This window comes from Parasteatoda tepidariorum, chromosome 7 (genome assembly GCF_043381705.1).
Source record: "Parasteatoda tepidariorum isolate YZ-2023 chromosome 7, CAS_Ptep_4.0, whole genome shotgun sequence".
Classification (NCBI taxonomy): domain Eukaryota; kingdom Metazoa; phylum Arthropoda; class Arachnida; order Araneae; family Theridiidae; genus Parasteatoda; species Parasteatoda tepidariorum.
This window is the reverse complement of record NC_092210.1, coordinates 60,425,685-60,451,054: the sequence shown is the minus strand read 5'-3', so window position 1 is coordinate 60,451,054 and position 25,370 is coordinate 60,425,685. Positions and strand designations below refer to the sequence as shown.

Genomic DNA, 25,370 nt, shown 5'->3' with positions numbered 1-25,370 from the left:
CAGCATCTAGTACCAATGTAAGTTTTTCTGTTGTACAGAAATGTGATACTTCCGTTGAAGAAAACGTTTCTAGCATAACAAAATCTGATGAATGTGAAAGTGGCCTCAAAGTGTTACTTCCCACCCATATGTTATTGGACTTTTTTTAGAAGATATTACATTATGTTCTTAAACTTAAAAAATCAAATCAAAATTTAACTAAACAATATTGTCTAAATAAAATGTCAAAATTGTCTAGCTGTCTAAATTAGGGAAATAATAGTGCTTTATTACAGACTCGAATTTCTTTTAGTAGTTTCAGAAAATTATGAACACCCCCCTTGAAAAAATTCTGCGTACGCCACTGGTGGGAAGTTAATACAACCCTGTAACCGAAATATTTTGTAGTTAGAGAAATAAAGCAGCTTGAAGTTAAAACTAGATTTTGATATTCGAATAGTTGAGACACTGAATTAATGAGTTACACCCTTGCATTGAATTTAAAAAAAAAGTTAGTTAAAAATTAGCCGTTACTTAAATTGTTAAGAAAAATTATCTATATGCGCTTTTATAAAGAGTGATAAAAATTAAATATTTAATTTCATTTAATTATAATTGGATTAAGAATGATTAAAAAAATAAATTTATGAAATTATAGAAATTTTAAAAGCTTGGAAATATGTAATGCCTATAAAAGCATTACAAATCTGTTAAGTAATTTTTTAATGTGTTATTAGACAATTACTTTACTTTTGGGCAGAACTTAATTTTTTTGAATTTTTTTTTAAATTATTTATTTTTGCAAATATGGAATTAAAAGTGTTAACTTACAAGTGGAAAAATTATGGTATAAAAAAAATAAAGGGGAGGTCTTCAGTAAAAGAATGTATTCATGTAATAAAATATAAAAAAATCTATTCATGTAATAAAATATAAAAAATCTATTCATGTAATAAAATATAATAAAAATTTCAAAATTAATATAAGAAATTTTTATTTCTGACAGACCTAAAATGGAAATCGAAAGACGCATAATTTTGAAATAATGTGAAGAAAATATCGGTGTGGTTAAAAGTTAATTGAGAAAATACGCCTTGCTAATTTCTCTTTAGGTCTGGAAAAAATAAAATTATTTTATCCTTTTCAGACTTCTTAAGAAACGTAGTTTTTAAAATTTTGTTTCATTGTATTTTTTTACCTATCCATCTGTTAGTTTGTGTTAAATAGTGGTCGAAATTTAGATTGGCGCTAAATTTTGCTATAGCGGTCCGGAAATTATTGATACTACCCAGCACAGATCTCCAGTTGAAATGGGATCTTTATAAGTAGTTATAAAGTGGTCAGGGTTTTAATGGACGATAAATTCTTTTTGGTGATAATGTGATGATAGAATTTTTGTAGCAACTATCAGGAAACGATTATAACTTTATCTTGTATTATCCTTTGGGCTAGTGCTCTGGGTGAGATTTAAAACTTTAGGTTAGTCGAAAAGCTGCTTGAATTTTGATTGACAATAAATTTCTTTTGGTGATAACGTGGCATTGCCATCGGGTAATATATACCTGAATTTAAATATTTTAACTTGTAAGAAAATTCGACGACATTCTGATTGAAGACTTCACCCACACAGGCGCAAAAGTGAGTTAATAAAACAAAACTGAAAACCATTAACCATTCATGAAATAACGGAAAGCCATTCACGAAGAGAATTTTTCAAAAGTGTTTCAGAACTCCAAAAAGGATATCTTAAAATGTGTCTTATCCTAAATAAAAAGATATAGGGCACACAACCTTTCGACGCATTGCAAAGTAACGTTATTAAAAAGCACTTTGAAGCTTCAATTAGTAATGTGAATTCCGACTTTTCTTTTTTTCTTTCAATAGGTACTAATATAGATTTAGGATGAAGAAGAAACTGATAGAGACCTGAATTTTACATTTTTGATGTCCTAAATACAATGACCTTTATGATTGTTGAGTAATTTATATTAGTATTGATTTTTTTCTAGAACTTTTTTTCGTATCTGCAGCTATGAAATCTTATAATTAAAATTTCCTCTTATTTTCTCCTTGTACCTGTTTGTCTAAGACTGCTGAAATCTGTGCTGGAGCTTTTCGCCCTATAACAATAGACCGACTAGCTAAAGCGTTCAAATAATAACTCGCAGCATAACTGTGCTTAACAACAATGCAAGTTTCAATCATTTCCTGACCGGTCTGCAAATTTATGACCTCCTCATATACGCCTCCAAGCTCTATGAATTTATGGTCATATTATAGCTCAATAAATTAGCGTCAATAAAAATTTCGATTTTCTCCGACAAGTTAGAATAATCGAATTTCAAATAGAGATCTAAGCCTGATTACATTGCATCCCAGATAGCAAAATAAGGTTTATTTTCACTCAGCTAAACCTTTCAATGTAAACTTAAAAGGTTGTAATACGGTTTACGTGTAAACCTTCTAACCTTAGATCGAGGTCTGTGACAATCTGCTTCATTCTACGCACATTGCCCTAATCCAAAATCTTGGAAAACAACCAATTATATGAAAACCTTAAATGGAGGTTGACTTAGGGTTTTCAAGCGAGAAAAAAAAACCTTTATTAAAGCTAGTCTCAAGGTGAAAATAATCTTAAATCTAGGTCATTATAAGGTTTCTTTTCGCAAAGTCTTGTATGCTCAGCTAAAATCCACCTTGTCACGAAATTTTAATGAACAAAGCAATTTGATTTGATCGCTAGTGTGACGTCAACTAAAACGTCATTATGGACCTAAGAGACAATACTTTTTAAAAAATCTTTAAAAAATAATTTTTAATCCTTTTAGAATGAAGGGTATGAAATTGCAATATTTTTGCTTTATTGAAAAAAGGTTTTTAGTACAAACATTTTCGTGACAATAAAAAGAAAATTCCGACACGAGGTTGTGGTAAGGTTGCATGCTTTCTGGGATGTTTCAATCGTATCGAGAGTTCTACAAGAATTTATCGTCAATCTAAATTCTGACAATTTTCCTAGTAACTATTCTACTACTTTCCTAGTAACGTCCCGCTGAGCGTCAGCGGGACGTTGACGTCCCGCTGACGCTCAGATAAGGCGCTTGTCCTAAGAAACCAGACCTTAAGAGGAATTTATCGTCATTTCAGTTTTTCGAAACTTTCCGGCTATTTAAAGTGTTCAAAACTGAAACTCTGTGATTAAATGATAATGCAAGTTTCATTAGGTTCATGACCATTCATTTCTTTATAGTGGTTCATTTTCTTTATAAAGTTCTGTCGCGACTAAAACTTATCCGCACATCTTGTTGATTCAAGCAGAGTATATATGGCCAGTTAGAATTTATATCGTCACTCGCATTTTCGACCACTATTCGACTAGCTAGGAGTGTTCAAAAGCTCTGTATTTTGTGCTAAGAAAAGTTACAATTGTGTCCTAAATGGTGCAAGCAAAATTTATTGCTATTTTATTGTCAGGCAAAATTTCTTATCACTTTGCGACTTATACAGACATAGAACTAAAAGGGAAATGAAATATAATATATAATTTAAAAATCTTCGTTTTTCAACTGAATTTCAAAAGGGGAGCATAATTCTATTTTTCTCAGACCAAAAACAAAACAGTATGTCGCATCATTTTCTTTCGTAACTTCCGAAACAAAATTTTTTACTTCCGCCTGCGCGTATGTTTCATGTTTTACTAAAATAAAATTATTTTCTCCTTACTAGTCTACTTGGAAAACATAGTTTTTAAAATGCTCATTTTATGATGTTAAATTTTTTCAGTTTGCTTACAAAATTGCGAAACACTGTTTTAATTTATGTCTTTTTTTTTTTTTTTTTTACATTCCAAAGTGAAATTTTTTTTATGTGAATAAGTCAGTAAGTTTAGTAAGTTATCAGTAAGTTCACCAATTCACTTTTAGCGATTAGTATATGAATTACGATCTCTATATTATTATATTAGTTTTTCAAAAAAATTACATAAAACAATAAAAAACTAAATTTATTTAATAGAAACCGTAGAAGTTTTATTAAAAGTGAAAAAAAAATCATAACTTGATGTTAATATGCTTAGCTATATAGTTAATATAGCCAGATTTCTATATAGCATAACGCTAATATAGTTTTGAACGGAATGTATTTTGATTATCATTTAGGTGTAAATTCCATACCCATACGAAATGTTAATGTTTAACCTGATAAATTCAATCTCCTAAGCGATGTACAGTTCTGAGAAATTTCCTTTTATTTTATTACTACGTTTATATTAACTTGCCTTCGTGTATGTCTGTTCGGGTGGAATTTCGTAATCTATTTTAAACTAACTTCCCGACTAGTTACAGACTTCAAATTTGGCACATAGTTCAGAATTGGATGACAATGCATGAAAATGAAAAGAAAGAAGACATACAAGTAAAATAAAATTAAAATTAAAGAAAATTTAATATTTTCGTGATTATCTTTTGTTGTCGATTCGATTATTTCAAATTAGTGTCACATGTCAGTTGAAAAGTTTTGTGTACAGTGAGTGAAAAAATTGAGATTCTGGAAGTGAGTACAAAAAAAATCAAAATAAAAAGTAATATTTTTAAAAACCACGTTTTTGCAGTGGAGAATAATAATTAAAAAATAAAAATTTGAAAAACGAAAAACGTGGGGCGCATGAAATACATAACAGTACATATACACATTTTCTTACTCATACATATGCACAGCCACATACACATCCACATATACATCCACATACTCATGCATATACACAAACATATTCCACATACACATCCACATTCAGATACAATTACAGATATGCATACACATATTCTCATGAGCACACATGCACACACTAATATAACATTACTGTTACGTATTTCATGCGCCCTACGTTTTTCGTTGTTCAATTTTTTATTTTTTAATTATTATTCTTCACTACAAAAACGTGGTTTTTAGAAAATATTATTTTTTATTTTGATTTTTAACTGTCATCTTATAATTTCCAAAGTAGAAAATTTTTAAATGTAAGTTGATTCTGCCACAACACTTCAACAGTTAATATTTAATGCTTACACAGGTTTAACCAGTTCAAGATTCAAGATAAATCACACAAATAAAAAAAAAAAAAAAAAAAAAAAAATACGAAATTCGTGAGAAACATTGCATTATTTTTTACACTTGAGTGGGCTCTCCAACCATCTATCAGCTTTCAACATTTAATAAATAAAAACAAATTTCTATCTTACTTTTCATAATTGAAAACGCAATATTTAAACGGGCCCCTTCACCCTCATTCGGGCATGAGAAAGGATATTGAGTACAAAAGGGGTAGAATTGAAATCTTAACATACAACAAAACAAATAAAATAAAACCGATTTTCTCCCGTTCTTTTCGGATATTCTTTTACATCATAATTCCGAAGAACTGGGAAAAAACACGGGAAGTTGAAAACGACACTTTTTTTTAAAAAAAAAAAAGTAAAGGACACCTGTAAAGCATAGAACAATTTTTCTCGTGGTTATTTTATTTATTTATAGTCTGTGTATTCTTTACTTTTCAGATGCTGAACCGCCATTTTTTTTTATGTACATATTTTATAAAAGAATAAAATTTAAGTATAAGTTTATTTTTCATGTGCCATTTTTAAAATATTTCTGTTTAAATATAAACGCAATACCATTTTTTTTTAAAAAAAATTAATTTGTTAAATGGATTTTTTTTTAAATAAAATGGAAAAAAATACTCATTCCACTATTAAAAAATAAAACCTTAGAATTAAAAAAAATAATGCGAAAATAAGAAACGAAAATAATATAAAAAACCTCTTGTTTGTCTTTCTACATTTATTTTTGAGCATTTAGTTTAAAACTAGTGAAAAAATGTACAATTTTTTTTAACTTTTAAATATTTTAATTATTTTATTTGTTCTCAAATTTAGATTTATCATTCAATTTTACTTTATTGTATTAAAAATCACAGTTCAAAGGGATAATTAAATCTAGCATTTATTTATCATTAATAAACTAAAGTGCTGTCAAAGCTGACAGTGGCACCATGATAGTACCATTTGTATTAAACCTAACCACTGCTCTTAAAAGAACAGTATACCACAGAAGAAACCTTTCATATAAAATTCTCTTTCACCTACGTAAGTGGTTTAAGTATTTAATAATTATTTAACATTTAATGTAATTGAGTATTTTCATCTGTTAGCTACCACTTCAGATTTTTAAAAAGAACGTTTGCTGATTTTTTTTTATATCAAAATTCAAACAAATTATGGAAAGATTATCCAGAATTACACAGTGGGAAATTTTCATGCAATAATTTATTTACATTTTGACGTTTCGTCAAAATATTTTCAGCATTTGAAACTTTAAGGTTTACTCTAGGCGTACCTGAACTTAACTTTTTTCGGGGATCCTCTCAGATCTGATTGGACTAGATATTGTTGAATCTTTTATATTTACACTCTTTTCAGTCTGTATGAATAGGGTAATAGTGTTTTCGATGAGATTAAAAATTCAGACGTCATAAAACATATTTATTGTAAAATGTAAAGGTTTCGCAGTGCAAATTTGGAAATTAATATATAAATTGTTTTTTATTACGTTAATCTGTAGACACTTTTCCACATGAAAATCGTAATTTAAACCGTTATTGTTAGACTGGTTACTGTAGTCAAATGAACCGCGATGACTCACTGGTTAAAACACTGTCACCGTGATGGACTATGTTTTGATCCGGTAGCTTCAAACATACCCAGCTTCAAATCGATGGGTTCCAGCTTGTCTAAAAAGTAAAAGCAGCCAGTGCGCAATTCTATCCACATTGCCACCTTCATGCCGTTGCATTGCGGGCCAGAAGACCATGAACCTTGGCCAAAAGTCAAAAATTAAATTTTCAACTAAAATATCTGTTGGCAGTTTTAATATAGCCCAAATTAAGTATTCATAATCATTCCAAACATTATAACTTATATACGTAGGAATTTCACCTTACTGTTACAGTTTTATCAGAGTAATTAGTCTGAAATTATAGTGCAATTTTTCAATTTGTTAGATTAGTTAATACTCTTGACAAACTTATAGTTTACATCTTATCATTTGACATTTTACAATGTTTGAATGACTTTCGAAACTTAGTTCCAAAAAGTTCCACGAGGTAATTAGGTAAATTTTTTTTTGTTGTCTTCTTTGATGTTTCTTCTTTCGAAAAAACCTGCCCCATTTTGCCCGTATTACAAAGGTGGACTAAATATACCGAAAAACAAAAATTATGTTTTTTTCTTCATGTTTTCGCGTTATTTTGTAATTAATTCGTGTTATTTTATAATATTACTTCGGAAATATAATTTGCTTTTCATTTTTAATATAAAATTACGAAAATTACTATAATTTCATTGCTATATTTAATTATTTAAAAGTTCTATATTATTTTATTTGTTTTTGCTCGCCATATTTCAGCCGCCATTTTTTTTCCTTGGGTATTTTTAGTGTATATCAAAATTACAACTATGAATTCAATTTACCTGCACACAAAAACCCCTAAATAAAAAAGCCCAAATTTTGAAACAGATTTGATCGAAATACTAATTTTAGCCACGAAACCTTGGATGCTAGCCCACTGTGCGTTGATCATGAAATTGTGGAACTTTAACCTCCATGATCTCTCTGGCCCACAAAAAGTGCTTTATTGCTTTACTTTTATTACTGTTAATTCCACAGTTAATATGATTATTTTTAATAATTGCTTTTCAAAAAATATATCGCTTAAAATTGTAAATTCCACAGTGAGAATAAGTGAAAATAGTTTCTAAATGTCTATTGTAATGTTCCATCTTATTTCCAACAAAATTATGATATTTCAACTGTTATTTTCAGATTGAATTGAAGCTCAATTTCAAAGTGTATCACACTTTTTTACTCTTCGGTATTTTAATAATTTTTTACAAGAATCAAAATGCCTCTGAAAAAATATTTATTTGCAAAATATTAGTTTTGCGGAGCGAATGTGAGAAATTAGTTTCGTATTAGTTTGTTGTAAAGTTAAAATTTCAGTTCTATTTTCAACAAATACATGAAATTTCGATTTTTATTTCCCGGTATAGTTGCAGCTCACTTTAAAAATTATTATCACCAAATTATGAGTATTGAATGATAATTTTAATTGTAATTTCAAAGAAAGACTACTGTAGAGAATACTGCTGCCCAAAATAGTAGGTTTCACTGTGCAAAACTGTACGAATTACTATAGTGGAAGGCAAGATTTAAAACATCAAAACCAGTTTGATTGCTAAAAAAAATTTGAAATTTGCCTTAATAGTTGTCTTTTATAATTTTAACTTTATATATTTTCTATACTCTTTACATCACTTTCGCCGTTAAAGATTTCGCAATGTGTTCTTGTTTTTCTCCCCTAAATATTAACGTTCAGCTCTTAAAATATGCACATTTTTTACTTCATTTTATACAAGGATTCTAAAATTACATATGAAGAATACCGAATAATTGAATAAATACCAATCAACGCTCATTTCTAGAGAGTTATATTATCTATAAATTCATAAAACAAAATGGTAATTTGATAGAATAGTTTCTAAGACATTGATCAAGATGGATTATAAAATATTGGTTTCTGACAAACTCGATTAAATTTAAAGATTCCCATGTGGCTCGTGTTACAAGACTCTGTACCGGTTTATTCTTTATCAAAAGAAAAGGTTTATTTCTGAGAAAGCTCAGAGCGTTTTAAAAATTTACCCATTTGAACCAAAAAAAGCCGTATGAATATTGGAATTTTTACTCGGTGAACAAAAAATTAATAAATAAAAAGAAGAAAACACATTAATAAATACACTTAATTATTTTATATAAAAAGTACTACATTCGACTGAAAGTACATTTATATTTGGTTAAACATATGTAAATCTGCTTAAGTTTTATAATTCATTTGAAATCATAAATTATTCTGAAATTGTTTTCTCGTATAAGAATTGTGCTTTACATTTGTCTATGCTTAGGTTCTTTTTTTTTTTTTTTTTTTNGTTTTTTACTCAGCATAGATTTTTTTTTTTAATATTTTTATTTTTGTTTAAATTGGCGAAAGCATTAGCTACGAAACATAGGTTACGAAAAACAGGCTTGTATCAAAAATCTAAAAACAGACTAATGCTTTTCAAAAAATGCTGATTGCAAAATTTATTTGCATAATTTTACCAGAAAAAATCATTAAAATTCTTAGATACTGCTGACTTCAGTTTTCCAATTTGGTTAGGAAGACGAGCTTGAACTGCCGAGTATAGTAAATAACATTTATCAAGTCATTTATAAACTTCGTTCACCAACCCCCATGCGGTTGCTTCTTATTCATTATTGTTTTTTTCCTTAAAATTTGATGACAAAATTATTTTATTTATAATACATATTATTATTATTATAATTTTATGTAAACACATTTAATAAGTTTTATAATTTTACATTAGATAATTTTTTTAATAATAATGGCTAAATAGTCATTACTTACAGCAAATAAAGAAAACAAAAATCTCGAAATCCACATGTTATTTTTTACAACAACTTTAACAGTTAATAAATTCTCCAAATAAATACCGAACGTTAATGTTTTTTAATCTGTCTATTTTTCAACACATTTTCCTAATTTCAAGTTTGAGCCTAATAGTTTTTGAAGTTAAGCCTAATAGTGAAGCCTAATAGTGAAGCCTAACAGTTAAGCCTAATAGTTAAGTAATTTCAAGTTAAGCCTAATAGCAAAACAAAATGCGACGTTAAGTTAAACATCCAAAACTGCGGCGGCGCTTAAGATTTTATAATATGAAATAAATGTCATACTTAACTCCTCCCTTTTTTAGTTCTATCATGAGGGAGTTTTTGTTGTAATGTCTTTCGTGCATTTATAATGTACAATCGTAAATTAAGGGATGTCGCATCCCTACCGGAATAAAGGTATCATACTGCGTTAATTAACTTACGATTTTCGATTCAGTATCATTAAACATCTTGTTAAAAAATACCTATCGTCATTGGAATACCCAAAACGACATTTCAAGGATAAGTTATTTTGCTAATCCTACGGCAGGGATGGCGAACCAATGGCACGCGTGCCATTTATGGCACCCGACACAATATTTTGGGCACGCCATCACCGATCACATTTGTTATTACACTATGAATTGTTATTACTCAAATGCTATTACACTATGAAGCATCTGTAACAATTAAATTAGAATTCACAAAAAACACGCAAAATAATAAACAATTATTAATGAAAAAAATTAACAATTAATGCTAAAAAAGCAATTAATAACCATAAAAAACCAGCTAACAATAAATAAATAACAAAATAAATAAACAGTCCTGCTTAAACTAACATCTTACAACCTAATATAAGTTATTTGTCATCTAATCTGCAACAACAAAAGTCACACTGATGTTACTTTAAGTTGAATTACGCGTAGAACTGAGACATTGCAAAATATATTTTTTTCAATGTAATTAAAGAGTTTTGAGTTGATAGTATTTAGTATTATTATTTTCCCAATAATCACGAAGGCAAAATTATTTGACGGCACGTCTATGATCTCATTAAGCAATTTTTTGAAAAAAATGGCACGTTGGTGTATAAAGGTTCGCCACCCCTGTCCTACGGGGAAAATATTTACATCTCTTTATTCATTAGCCCTAAGGAAAATCTCTCATCAAAATAGTTTATTAACCCAGGTATAACAAACTTCAAGAATAATTTTGTTTCGCTTTTTCAAAAAAATTCGCTTAATTCTTTTCAACGATATGAATTTAGAAATTTCCAAGAAGGTAAAGATTTTGAAACATTTCAAACTTTTAAAAGGATAGAAAAACATTCGTTTAAAAAACAAGGTTTTAAAAGAATTTTGATAATTTTTGAAAATATTTTGTGGTTTGATGCAGTAACCCTGTCATTCTAGCGTCGTCTAACTTGCATGTAATATAGCTTTACTCTTTCAAACTTATTACAGCGAAGGAACCAAAACAATTAATTTGTATTTATAATCAATGCATATAAACCGATTGTACATCGTGTGAAGAAAAATAAAACACTCCGAATGACTTATGATCTAATAACTGGATTTTTCACGTACTAAAACTCAATCGCAATGGTCTGAGGGCCTGACCTTAAATTTGAATAACATCGATCAATTAGCTTTTTTTTAAGAAAAAAGAAAACTTTTATCTATACTACTTTTTTTAAATTTTATTTCTCAGAAACTATTCAACTGATTTTGTTCAAATTTCGTCACTTTGTCATATTAATTTTCAAATTTGTCGCATAAAATAGTTCTTAAAAACTATTGACAAAACATTATCAAAACATGACTATCTTTGGATAAACGAATTTTAGAGTGGTGTGCAAAAGTTTTTCGATTTGTTTAAAAGGTTGTCGAGATCTAGCGAAAAATCAAATTAACACTAAAGAGTCTAAACTTTCGACCATTTCCTTGTCTTCACTATTGGACCCATGTTTCCCAGATTGTGGCTATCCCTTCTGTTCTGAGAATCCAAATCCGTCAACAGAAAAAAAGAGTAGGTTTATTCAGAGAAAGTCCGTTTTTGTGTCTGATTTCGTAACTTAAAATATTTATTGTTTGTTCTAATTAAAATATTTAAGATTAGGTCTTTGAACCATTAATAGTAAGTTCTAGTAAGAGAAAATCCGATCACTAGATCAAAAGTTATTCAGGGTATTCGCTTTTTTGCGCACTGTTCATGTCTAAATTCTAATTAATTTCAAAATAGTTTTCTATGTAAAGCAAATTTATTTTTCAACAGTGTGTAACCACTTTTAGAAGTGTTTTAGATTTATGTAGATTGATTGACTTTATGTGTGTGTTGTGTTGCCATTAAGTTTTCGTAACTATGTATATATACACCGAAGAGTCATTACATTATAACCACCCTTCATCTGTAACAATGGGCTCGCCCAGGTTTTCATGGTTTCTCGCCCAGGAACAATGTTTTCATGGGGCTCATTAGGACCCATAATCCTCATAGAACAATCCCTGACGTCTGTAAGCTACTTGAGCATAATTGCAGACCAGGTTCACCCATTCATGGCAACAGTTTTTCCTGCGGGGGATGGTGTTTACCTATAGGATAATGCACCATGTCATAAGGGTCGAATCGTCGAGTAACATTCCAGTGGCTTTCAAGTCATGTATTGGCCCCTAAATTCGCCTGGCAATAGAGCATTTGTGGTCCTACTTGGAAAACCAAATTCGTGCTGCCACGCTACCCCCTCGCAATGTGAGGGAATTGTAGGACCAGTTGGTGAGCGCTTGGTACCAGATACCCCAGACTACCTATCAGTACCTTGTGGAATCAATGCCATGGCGGGTGCTAGCAGTTTTGAGAGCTAAAGGTGGTCCTACATGTTATTAGCAGGGTAGTCATAATGTAATGGCTCTTCGGTGTATATATATTTATTTTTTTAATAATATATTCAGCTATTATAGAACAAGGGGGGCGGAGTCGAGTCAGATGTAAACTGATAACAATTGTTTAGTTCACATTAAATTTTACTCCCGAAAAAATCTGTATTAAAAGCAATTTTATTAGTTGAAAACATTTCATGTGCTATGAAACGATTCCTAATTTTGTGTTTTTCGAAAAAATTATTATGTTTAGTATTTCTCATTTACAAGTAAATATAGCGTTTTAATAAGCTGTAAGTAAACGCTCGACCTATGTTAAGAAAAATAATTCGAGGGAGGTTTGAAGCAGTAGGCTCCCATTTATTTTAGCTATTTTTTTATTATTAAATAATTGATTTTTTGGCGGAACCCCCGAGACATAATTAATAAATTTCATTAGCAATTATGAACATATGCGAAAAACTATAAAATATTTTAAAAATAGTCAATGATTGAAATTTAATTCAATATATTTTAAAAATGTGAAAAATGAAATGTTTTACTGTTTCCTTTCATCAATACTATTCTTAAAGTTCGGTTTTTATGACAGACAGTTGAATTTACAGGTCTGAAGCGGCATCTAGTCTAGTTCTAATTTGATTTTAGTGAATGCATAAACTGAAAATAAAGTACCTAAAATGTAGTTTGCTTTGAAATAAAATCGAAAAAAGACGAAAATAAACGTTTAGAATGTTTACCAGAGAACATATTTCTTCATTATTGAATTTGGTTGCTTTTATACGATGGGAAATATTAATGCAATTTTTCATAAATGTGTATCCGTTTCATTATTTTAATATTGTTTTCCTTCTTAATAAGCAGTTTAATTAATTTTAAAAAAATGTAAATGTTAAATAAATAATGTATAATTAATTATAGGTTTCAAAAATCATATTTGGTTTTAAAAAAAATTCCTTAACTCTTGGAACCCTTGTGACCCTTTCACAGAACCTTAGGGTTCTGCAGAACACCTTTGGAAACCGATGGTTAAGGAGATTGGCCATTGTGAAACTATATCGAACAGCTGAAAGTAAAATCTGGAAAAAGCTTTATTTTACTTTTCTCTCTTCACAAGCATTTTAATTAATTTCATAAAAAACACGACAATTTTAAATAAATAATGTATAATTAATCAGATATAAAATTAATTATAGATTTTAAAAATCATATTTGTTTTCAAAAAAAATTCCTTAACTCTTGGAACCCTTGTGATCCTTTCACGAGGCCTTAGGGTTCTGCACCTTTTGGAAACTGATGGTTTAAGGGGGGCAATTGTGAAATTATTACGAACCGGAATAAGTAAAATCTTGAAAAAGAGGATAATTTATAATTGATTATATGCAAAGAATGTATTATCGTTTTAGCTACTACTTGAAATTTAAAAAGTTTTGTCAGGGAAATCTGAAACATAAATTATTTGAACGGATTTGTACTGACATCTAGATATTTTTTTTTTCTTTTTGTAAATATTTTGTGCAAATCACGATAGCGTTACGCACTTTTATTTCTCTTAGAAACTGATTAAAAATGAGGACATTCTACCTCTACTTTTTTTTCAAGGTTATGTAAACATCGAAAATTAGGATTGTCATATTTTCGTAATAAGTCCTTTAATTATCTACTTTATTTCCCAAATGATATTTTTAAAATATATGACGGTCTATAAATTTCTCAATAGGGTCTTATGACAGCCTAGATTTATCATTTTAAGGCGCTGTTACAAAATTAATTAAATATGCCAAAGAAAATCCCATTTTATAATCTATATTAGATTTAAGATTTTTTTTTTTAGAAAGAGTGCCCTAATCTGAAAGGAAAAAAAATCCAATATACTAAAAATATATATATATATATATTTTTTTTTTTTTTTCAAAAAGTCTTTTATTTAGGTTATTAGTAAGATTTTTCACAAGTAGCACTTTTTTCACGTAATTCTCAGGAGTGGAAATTTTAAAAAATAATGTAATAAATATAACAAAATGGCAAACTTAATAGTTTTAGAAGTTCATTCAGTTAAGGTTATGTTTAAAATAAGCGACGATATGCGATGGCTCGGTGGTTGAAGCAATTCACTCAGTCAATTTGAAGGACTTGGGGTTTAATCCCCAGAGTCGGCTTAAAGCCCAGCCTGCTTCAGATCGATGGGTAACAACTTGTCTGTGAAGTAAAGGCGATATGTACTCAATGCTGAACAGATTGCCGCAATAATGTCGTTGGTCTCGAAATTGTATAGATTTAATCTCCTTGACTCCTATAGCGACAAGATAGTAGGTACTAAATGTTTATCTTTTTTAGATTAGAATACGAAGATTGTAAATGCGAAAATCAAAATTTTCAATTTATGAAAAAATGGTACGTGATTGAATTTTTGATACATCCAGAATCTATAATCTTGCATCCAAAACTCTATCAGAGTCAACTATTTTTTTTTTTTTTAAATCTCTTTTTTGGTTGCAGATCTACGATATTAAACAGCCTGTAGTAAATTGATGCGGCTTTTGAAGTTTTATATTTGTTTTAACTGTTACAAACATTAGGATAAGGTTCTTTAAGATGGGAACGAAATTAGAAGTTTCAATTGCGTATCAGTTAAACTTGACTTATATTTTGATTTTATTGTTTTCATAATTGACAAAATTTGTTACCAAATGTATGCTGCAAAAGATATCGGATGGCTAAATCGTGTAAACTGAGTAGGATTTTTACGGATTTAGATTAAGTTTCTGAAGATCACGTTATTATCTTTTAAATTCTTTAATATTTCAAAAGTCTCCGCGTACCTCTGTCAAAACTCCACCGTACTATACTGTGGCACGCATGCCACAGTTGACATGCGTGCCACAGTATAGTACTGTGCTTATTGATTATTGATTATCAATGGTTTACGGGTTGATCATCCATGGTTTACATATACGGTAAAAATAGTAACAAGTACGAACAAAACAGTAAGGAACTTCGTAAACGGTGGTGGCTCAGGTGATAGAGTGTTCTCCTGAAAAGTGATCCGGGTTCGAATCCCTGCGATGACTGGCCAATACGAATTCCGCACATGGCTCGCACCGACGTAAAATATCCTCAGTGATAGACTAATCATGGGTTAGAGTTCCCTTGTCATCAGACTAACCGTGGGTGGATTTCGTGGTTTTTCTCTCCATGTAACGCAACTGCCGGATAATTCTATCGAAAAGTCCTCCACGAAGGCATTTTTATCCCAATACTTGATCCAGGAGTTCCCTTGTCTTCTGGATTGGGCTCAAAATTACAAGACTACGGAGTTGAATATTGGTAGTCGTAAACCCAAAATTGGGTGGGCGGTTCAATAATAAGGGACTAATAAAGGAACTCATAAAATAAAATAAGGAACTTGATGGATATTTTCCTCCTGAAATGTTATATTTAACAAATGCAGAAAAATCCTTACGTAAATTGACAACTTAAATCTGAATTTTTTTTTCATCACCCACCGTTTTCTGGAAACACTCCCATTTATATGTCCCCTTACGATAATTTTATAACCGTGAATTTAATTTGGAGGAAGAGAAACGGGTTATTTTAAATACTAAACTTATGAGTAACTGCTTTAAAAATTGAGCAGTTGTAGTAAAACGGGAGATTTTGAGGATTTTCCTCCTGAAATGGTAAAAGAATCATTAAAAATTATCGTTTTTCCCCCGAAGTTTTTGACTTTTCCACAGAATCCAGCTTGAAGACCCTTTTTCCTCCTTTAAACACTTTATTATAAAAACAAATTTAGCCACAATTTTGACTAAAAGTGGTTGAGGGGAGCGAGGTCAGGAAACCCTCCTTCTTTGAATCTTCGGGACTTTCGTGTGAGGGATTCGAGTATTCTCAGGGGGGGAATAACCCAATAATCATTTAAAAAGTCACATTTCTTCTGAAAGGCTAGTAAAGAGAAAAATTTATTGCGTAAACAGTTGTATCAAGTAAAAAAGAAAGGTAGGTTTTACCTCCTTAAATTGCTAAAAAAAAATTCGCTAAAGCAATTTTTTATTTATAGGTAATAATTTAAGCATCAACTTTTTCGTTTTTTTCCTTTAACATCCTAAAATGAGAAATATTTAGTTACAGTTTTTATTTAAGGGTTCCCCTATTTAGACAGATAAGTGATTCTATCAGCCCCTTGTTAATCTACTGAGAATTATATGATCACAATTTCCTTATTAAGTAACAAATTAATATTTTTGAATTATTTTTTATTCAGTTTATTTTTTGAAATATATTCTATATAGATTTTAACAAGTGCATCTTAAATTTTAAGGTTGTAAGCATTTTTAATAAGTTTAAAAAAAAAAATAATAATAAATTTTCAAAGATATAAAATTCCTAAATAAATAAAATCTTGGATTAAATCTTTCATTTCTATGTTTGAACTATATTTAAAAAAATTATTCAAGAAATTCGGAAAAACTGAATGTTGAATGACTGAAGTAAAACTTAACTATGAAAACAGTCATTAAACATTAATTTATTCTTTTTTTTCTCTTTTTTTTTTCAAAATTTGTTTTACTTAAATTTTAGTAGCATTTTTTAGTTTAACTAAAGTAAAATGAAGGATATTAAAGTATTTATTAAAATGTAGGTAATACTGAATGAAAAATATTTTAAGTATGAAGGTATATTTTTCAATCATCCAATAAATATAAACGCTATTTAATTAACCAATTGAACTTTAATTCATACTTAGTTTTTCGATATGCAAATGGAAACTTTATTTTTTTATCAACACTGTAAATAGATGACCCATATAACGGATATTATATTTTGTGTTAAAACTCCGCATCCTTGTAATTTTTTTTCAGTTCAACCAACAAAATAAAGCAATTCCTAAATTAAGCCTAAATTAAATGGTCAAATTAAAGGGTCAAACTTACATTCGCTAGTTCGCTTGAAACTTTCATAACAAATCTTATCCCGTATTTGCTCTACACATAGAAGAAAACAATGAAAACCTTCATAGAATACTCGATGGTTGAAGAACAAAACTGATCGACAATATAACGTATTCAACCAACAAGTAAGAAACGCGCTTTCTGAAAAAAATTATGACTAATTTCAGCATAAGCGTGAATCAGTTTGTATTTGAAATAAAGTTTATTCTTCCCAAATGAGCTTATTGATGATTTACGTGAAAAAAATAATTAGAAATATACATATGTGTAAAGAGAGGGAAAAAAAATTACAATAAAATATTTTTTTTAAATATTTAGAAAATATTAAAAAATATATCCATTAAAAAGCCGGTGAGCAAAACAAAAAAAAAATTAAAAGATATAATCCCTTCATCAGCTCACACGATTATATCCGCAAAAAGGAGTGCTTTCTAATATTGTATCAGTATAACCAAAGCAAAATATATCATGCAATATATATATTGCATGATACAAATATTTTTTCGTCTATGCAAATAACAACATTAAACATGTTTTTAGAGCGCAGTTAATGCTCAACTTTAAACTCATCAACGTACATCAACTTTTAACTATAATGTTAAATAAACATCTTTTCTGTATTTCTGTGTTTTTATATAAACAATTTTGAATGTCGGTGACTCAAAGGCTATTTTTTAATTTTTTATTTTATGTTAATTTAAAAATATAATGAAATGCAAGCAACTTAAGAATTTTATTTTTTCATGGATTATGCCCGATGTAATATCATTTACTAACTTTTTATTTAATTTCTTATATATTTAAAAAAAGATTTAACAGTTTAAAATAAATTATGGTTTTTTTAATAGCTGTTAGGGATTTAAATTATTTTGTTTGTAATGTGTCCTATTAGGGTTTTCATTTATATTAATTAATTAATGAATGTTAAAATTTTGTACAGTTGTTAAATCTATAATGTATTGCTCTAATTTCACCTTTTATTTAGAAATTGGTGAACTATTGCTTCAAAACCTGTTACTTTTATGGGTACTTTTAAGTTTACCATAAGTTTTAATGCAAATGTGTCCAGCATAAATGAGTGTTACCCGATTCTGAATACCCAGTTTTGAAATTCGTTTTGCTGGGTAGAAATCGGATAATGAAAATCAGGCTGAGTACCCAGTACTCAGCCTGATTCATAGACCGGATGAGAAATGAATGGAATTTGGTTATTTGACCCTGTGGTTATTCCATAAATATTAACTAACGCTAATACTATAGTTAAACATGAAATCTTGAAAAGTGCTTCACAAGTGTGTGTTTAATAAGGGAATAAAAAAGATTCCAACATGCTCTTCTTAAAAATAAAAAAAAATCAATTTTATAAATTATTTTCCTTGCTTTGACTATAAACAATAATAGCTACTTTTTTTCCATTAAAAAAAAGCGTATCAAAACAGTTTAGTGAATATATATATATATATATTTGTTTTCGCATTTATTGTATTTTATTCAATGTACGCATGTTTAAATTTGTTGTATTTGTTTTGTTGGGAAAATATTATTTGTCTGATAATCCAAATGCTAAATTTAAAAAAAAAAGAAATGCTGATTGAACTTTCAGGACCCGGGATTGTTGAAACAAACTTGTCGGGATTCATCAGTAAGTAGTTTACATTGGAAACTTAACTAGGTTTAATTTATTTTATTCATCATTCTTTGTGAACAATATTTTTAACGTTCTCTATTAACAATAATAAATTTTTGGAAAAATAAAGGATTACTATGAAATGTTATTAATAAATAGGACGGCATAGTCAACGTAAATTCATTTCGAAATATTTTATTTTAACGTACATTTTATTATAATAATGTGATAAAAATGAATTAGTGCTGGAAATAGCTAATAAATAAATAAATTTGATATTATTATTATAAATTCTTTTTTTATGTATTTTTTTTCTATTAACACTCAAAATATTTTTAAATTTTGTAGCTTACATAAAATTTTCAGTAGAAACAAATTTTTAGCAATTATTTGCTTATAAAGAATTAAAATTGCTTGTATATGTAAATAAGTAATTATTTTATAAATACATAAACTACAAATATTAATATGTATTTTATTTTTAAAAATTTTTCAATTAATATTTTCTTTTCTGGAAAACTATTCCTCGAACTTCACTTTTCTGTTCGAACTTTGCAAATGTCATATTGCGCTAAAGCATAATTTTAAAACTGGGAGCAAAAATAATTATGAACATTTCAATCAATAAAAAATTCTCCCTTCATAAAACTTTTGTTCCGGTGAGTTATTTTAACATTTTTTTCGTCATTGCGCCTTGCGCAACATTTATTTTTTAAACCAAGTTCAAGCTATAGGAATGCGGGTCACACATCCAGTAGGCTTTGTGCCTTTTTTCTTTCTTTTTTTGTTTATCGACATTATTTTGTTTGTTTTTGAAACTCATTATTTTTCGCTTCGGGTACCCCTCCCCTTCCTCTCTCAATTCTCCGCACGCCTACGGAATGCTATCAGAGATTTTCTTTCACCTTCCACCCCTACACTTCCAATGGAAGAGAGCCAATGAGGAGCGGTACGATGCCGGCGCCCGCTTTTCGTCTGTCGAACCCACCCTCGGATATTGAGATGGAACGGTCTTTCCCTTGTCACACACTGTGAAGTTATGGACTGTGTTTGGGTGATGTATTAGTTAAGAATATAATGCTCATAATGGGCCCGATGCATAGAATTTTAATTCTTGATTAGTTCTTTTAGATGAGAAAAGCAATAAAAACGGAAATGTATCGTTTGTCACCTAATTTATTCTGACAATCGGTGACTACACGCGGCATGGATAATGTATCACAAATGCTGGAGGTAAGTGTGTGTATTTAAGCGATCATTAGCCTATATTATTTACATTTTTTACAAAGGTCACATTGTTGATGCTGCGCTGGCGAGAATCAATGTTTGTCAACATTGCTTTCGAAAAGAATATTCTTAATACAAATTTTAAATATTATATGTATTAGAAATTTTACTGAAAATGGGCATTAATATGTCATTGATTACGTATACTAATATTTTGACAGGTGATCATCGCAACCTAAATTTACTCTCGTATCGATTGAGGAATTTAGTTTTTTTAAGTTACTGTGTTTGTAAACATTGTAGTAGTTAATTTTATGTTTTTAAAAAATCCATGAAATTTTTATGTCTTAAGATATAATAGTTACAAAACTTAAGTGTATCAAGAACATATCCGTTCCATCTTCATTTATGCTTGTATTTCGTTTATGCTGTGTAAAATGTTTGTACTTTGTCTAAAAAAAATTTTATTTTAATATTCTCAAAGAAAACACAATTAATTTGTTTATATTTGTGACATTTATATTTTAAAAGGGGATATTTGTTTTGTTTGGAATTCCTTTATTTCTCATTCCTCACTCCCAGTTTTTACTTTTTATTTATACGTTTCGTAATCTGTATTTATATTCATAAAATTTACAATTATCAATTAAGTTTATCAATTTTATATTCATAAAATCCATGTATATTTATAAAAAAAATTATTCTAACTTAGAAAAGCAATTTGAAAGAAATTTTTTTTCATTAAAAATTTCATACGCAATTTTTTTTTTTAGTATTATATAAATAGGTTAGATTGTAAAATTTCTTTTTCAATTTAATATCAACTTGTTATGAAAATGGTCAGAAATTTTTTAAATCCACCTTTAAAATAAATTAGTATTTTTATTTTAGAGCTATATTTATCATGTTGTACTAAAATGTATTTATGTAAACATAAATGTAATTTATGTTTAACAAATTTATCATAGTAATTTCTCAGTCTTAAATAAAAAAAATTAACATTACAATCTAAAACTTTTTAATTTTGATATTTCCATATCCATTATTGTTTCTTATAATTGTAGTTACCCAATCTTTAATTTAAAAGACAAGTTTAAAAAAAAAAATTGAAATATACTTAGGATATATTGGACCTTTTTATTTTTGAAATATTAAATTTATTTGGTATTTACTATTTATAATTTTTTATAGTTGTGATTGCTATGCCATTATTTATCAAAAAGTTTAGCTTTAAAAAATCATTAAATATAAGTGGGATAAAACATAGGATAAGCTCTTTCATTCAAAAGTTTTAAATAAACTTGATATTTGTCTTATTTATACTTTAGTCCTTTATATTTATTTAATATTACTTTTTATAACTGTGGTTATGTTATTTTTCTATGATAAAGCTAGCTTTAATTAAAATTTAGTCAAATTATAAACCTGATTTATTATAAATTTCATTTCTCTCTTTTTTTCATAAGAAAAATATTTTAAAATAACCAGATTTAATTAATATTGGATAATTATTCCTTGATACAAAAACTACCACTCATTGAAGGACGTTAAGATTTATATATCAATGCCTGCACCAAAATAATCAAGTTTTAGTAAAGGGCATATTTCCATATATCGTGATCTGCTTTGCAGACTATGATCGCCAAGGCGCCAAATGGATTTTAAGCTAACAAATTTTTTAAAAATGCTGGGCTTTTGCTTTGAGTTATACCCTTCGAGTTGGTCCCCCTCTGTGATTTTTTTTTTCTTTTTTGCCGTCCGCTACCCAAAGGTTGTCAGGACAGGTTGATGCAGATTATGCTAAAGAAACCTTCCCTTTAGTGACTCTCAAGCTGTGGCTAGCAAGAAACTAAAAAAAGAAATTTCTGACCCGGGGCAGATTCGGGGATATTTCCGCATCGTGATCTGTGGCTCCAACTTCAATCGCCAAGGTGCCAAATAGATTTTAAACTTGCAAACTTTTTTTTAAAAAAAGGGCTGGGCTACAAGTTATACCTTTCAAGTTGGTCCATTTCTGTTATGTTTTTTTTAGTTTCTCGTGGGCCACTGCCCGGAAGTTTCCAAGACTTGGCGATTATTTTGCCACAGATCACGATGCGGAAATCTCCCCTAAGATTCGATATATAAAACTTGTAATTGCCCCTGAGTTAGCCACTTTGTGTTTTTCTTATTTTATTCGAAGTTAATCATCTGCTGGATTTCATTTGGCACATGAGGTACCAATATGGAAATATCTCTGTAATTTTGCATCCATATCTGTTCATACCAACTGCTTTCGCCAAAAGGCCACTTGCCTGTTCCTTGCAACTATAATAAGTTAAGTAAATATTTATATTGTGGCTTGTCCAAGGTGGCTACAAATTATGTATGTTTTGATTTTGTATCTTATTATTTTTTTTAATTTCTCATGTACCACTGCCGGGTTGTCAAAATTCCATTTTGGCGCAGGTATTGATACACCAATCCTTTTTATACTTATAATGCCAATACTGGAAAATTTCACTAGTCCGCATACTGGTCTGTTGACATACTGATAATAATTTTACTTAAATATATTTAATGGTATGATATTAAGTAAATTTTACAAATGCAGTATTTAAATGTAATTTTTGTAAACTAATAAAAAAATGTGATAAAATTTTTTTCCACTGTGTTTTAATTAGCAGATTCAATATTGCTATCTAGAACTCGAAAATCAGGACTAAAAAATCAGGACTCAAGAAAAATCTCCAATTTTTTACATGCCTTGGTTGGCATGTTATTCATGTCAAACTATAAAATATATGTCCAGCAGAAAAACTTTGAAATTTCTGATTAACTGAAATTCCTATTTGAAATTTCTGATTGACTGAAATTCCTATTGCTAGGTTGGATAATACAAAGCAGAACATGCTGTGATTTGTAGTTTATAATTTAAAATTATGAAGGCTTAACTTCTACAGAAAGAAAGAAAGGCAAAACTTCTACATTTTATCCCTGCACCATATTTAAACATGGGTAAATTGCTCATTAAAATATTTGTCAATTTTTTTTTTAAGTAAGTTTTTGTGATTAAAAGCTAAGTCTGAATTGGTAAGTGTGTTAGATGAAAACTGTTAAGAGATGACTTAAAAATTTAACTAACTTTAATTGTATGGTGTAACTAAAGAAAATGGCTCATGTTCTTACTGTTTATAATTTTTATTTATGAGCCAAGTTTCTTAATTTTATTGTCATTAGAAAGGAAGGAGTGTGACATATGTAACTGACATATTTAAAATGCTGGAAGCATTTAGGGAAAAAAGGGGCAAGGCCGGATAGCTAAAATTCAAAGGCCTGTTGGAGCTTAACTGATTTACCTACGCACTTTTAGATTTAATAAATCTAGTCATTTAGTTGTATACAATATATCAGTTTTAAAAAGTCATAGGTGTAATATTTTTTTAATGATTTTTTTCTAGAAAGAGTCAAACCACCTGCTCTTACTCGACTAGTGGGGTACTTGCATTATACTAGTACACCCAGTCTTACTCCACTAGGGAGTAAGACCGGGTACACATGTTAAATCTATGAGAAATTTAAAAATACTAGGATTTCAGAGAAAAAGTTGCGGGCATTTCTATTTGATATGATAATTTGAGAAAATTATACACGAAATTTAATCAAAGCCATACTGAAGGGGGCAGTTGTCCTTGGGCCCAGGTCTGCTGGGGGCCATGCCAAAATTTCCGAAAGAAAACATAGCTCTTTTTTATTAGTTCTTTTTAAAAGAAAATTTCTATACATCTATATTAAAAAAGCTAACATTTGGTATAAAGGGTCTTCAAAAAGTTTTTGGTGCTTTGAGGAAAGGGCCCCTATAAGTCTTGACTAGGGGTCTGTAACACCTTTGTCCAGCCTTAGATGTAGTCTACTTTTGTCCAGCCTCAATTTTTCTGTAACTTTTGTGGGCCCTACATCGAATCAATTCAAAGAGGTGAAGGCAAAACCGGGTAATATCCAGTCTTACCTTTGGAGCAAAGGTTAACAAAATGGTGCTATTATTGGACTAAATCCTGATCCTTATGTAGGGTGTGAATTTTTAGTAAATCTATAATAATAAGGACTAAATAGAATTTTTGTAACTGTGATGACCAATAAATGAGGTCACTTTAAGCAAAAGGAAATAAGAAAGTTAACATAATAAAACAAACATATCTACACAGGCATTGTGAATTAATCAACATCAACAACAAAGCACCATTATGGTAGGTCGTTTTACTTGACTATAAAGGTTTAATTTATCTGCTAAAGAAAGAATTTCGACACAATCGAGGCACCTGGTTTCACCCTGGGCTTATCCCTTTCTCCCCTATATAAGCAATTAAAAATATTTTATTGAAATCAGTTTTGTGAATTTTTTTTGTTTTACAAATTTCAAGAATTTTTCGTCGCAACTTTGTTGCAAGTTGTAATTGTGTTTTTCCCCCCAAAATTTAAATATTCTTTTCAACATGAAAAAAAAAAATCTAGGATGCTTTTTGTCTTCATATTAATGAACAGTGGCTTTGGACCGAGATTACTTTTAAGATTTTTTTAATAGTAATTTTATCCACAACAGCTTTTAAATTACCCTCTTATATGTTTTATGTGTATATTTCAAAGAGTAATTCTCTCTGATTATTAAAATAAGAGAATAATTTGTTCTTTATAGAAATAATTAAAGGCGTGCTAAAAGGCAATCTCTGTGCATATATATATTTTCAAAAGAGGTGAACTAACAAAATATTATTAATTGATAAACAACTTGAGACTTTTTTCTATAATTTAATCTAAAATTATGAGAAAAATTAACATTTAAAGGTACATTTCTTTTAAATGAGTATTTATTTAAAAAATAGTTTAAAAATTTAAAATCACTTGAAAAGTGTATTAATATTGCTACCCCCCTCCCCCTCGAAAAAATATACTTATAAAAATTTTACTAGTTGAGAATAATCCTAGCAAATTATATATCTGTAATAGTAATCAGAATTAAACTTAATAAACGCAGATAATTTTATTAGTGTCATCAGTGTGTAATTATTATTAAAACAAGACAATTAATTTTTTTCAAAATGGAATATAAATAAAAAAACAGTGTTTTTAAGGGATAAAATAACTGAGAACCAAACTTCTGTGCTGCTTAGCATTAACTTAAAACTCTAGAAT

General features: G+C 29.0%; 1 protein-coding gene across 2 annotated transcripts in view; it reads left to right on the top strand.

Annotated features, from left to right (window-relative positions):
• LOC107445161 (uncharacterized) overlaps positions 1-25,370 on the top strand; it is a 51,767-nt gene that overhangs the window by 6,978 nt on the left and 19,419 nt on the right. Inside the window, exon 1 of one of the 2 annotated variants that reach the window (XM_016059503.3) lies at positions 19,896-20,207. The exons of the other annotated variant lie outside the window; for it this stretch is intronic. The gene's annotated coding sequence lies outside the window, so the exon portion shown is untranslated. Of the gene's footprint in view, positions 1-19,895; positions 20,208-25,370 lie in introns of those variants that run through there. 2 annotated transcript variants of the gene reach the window in all.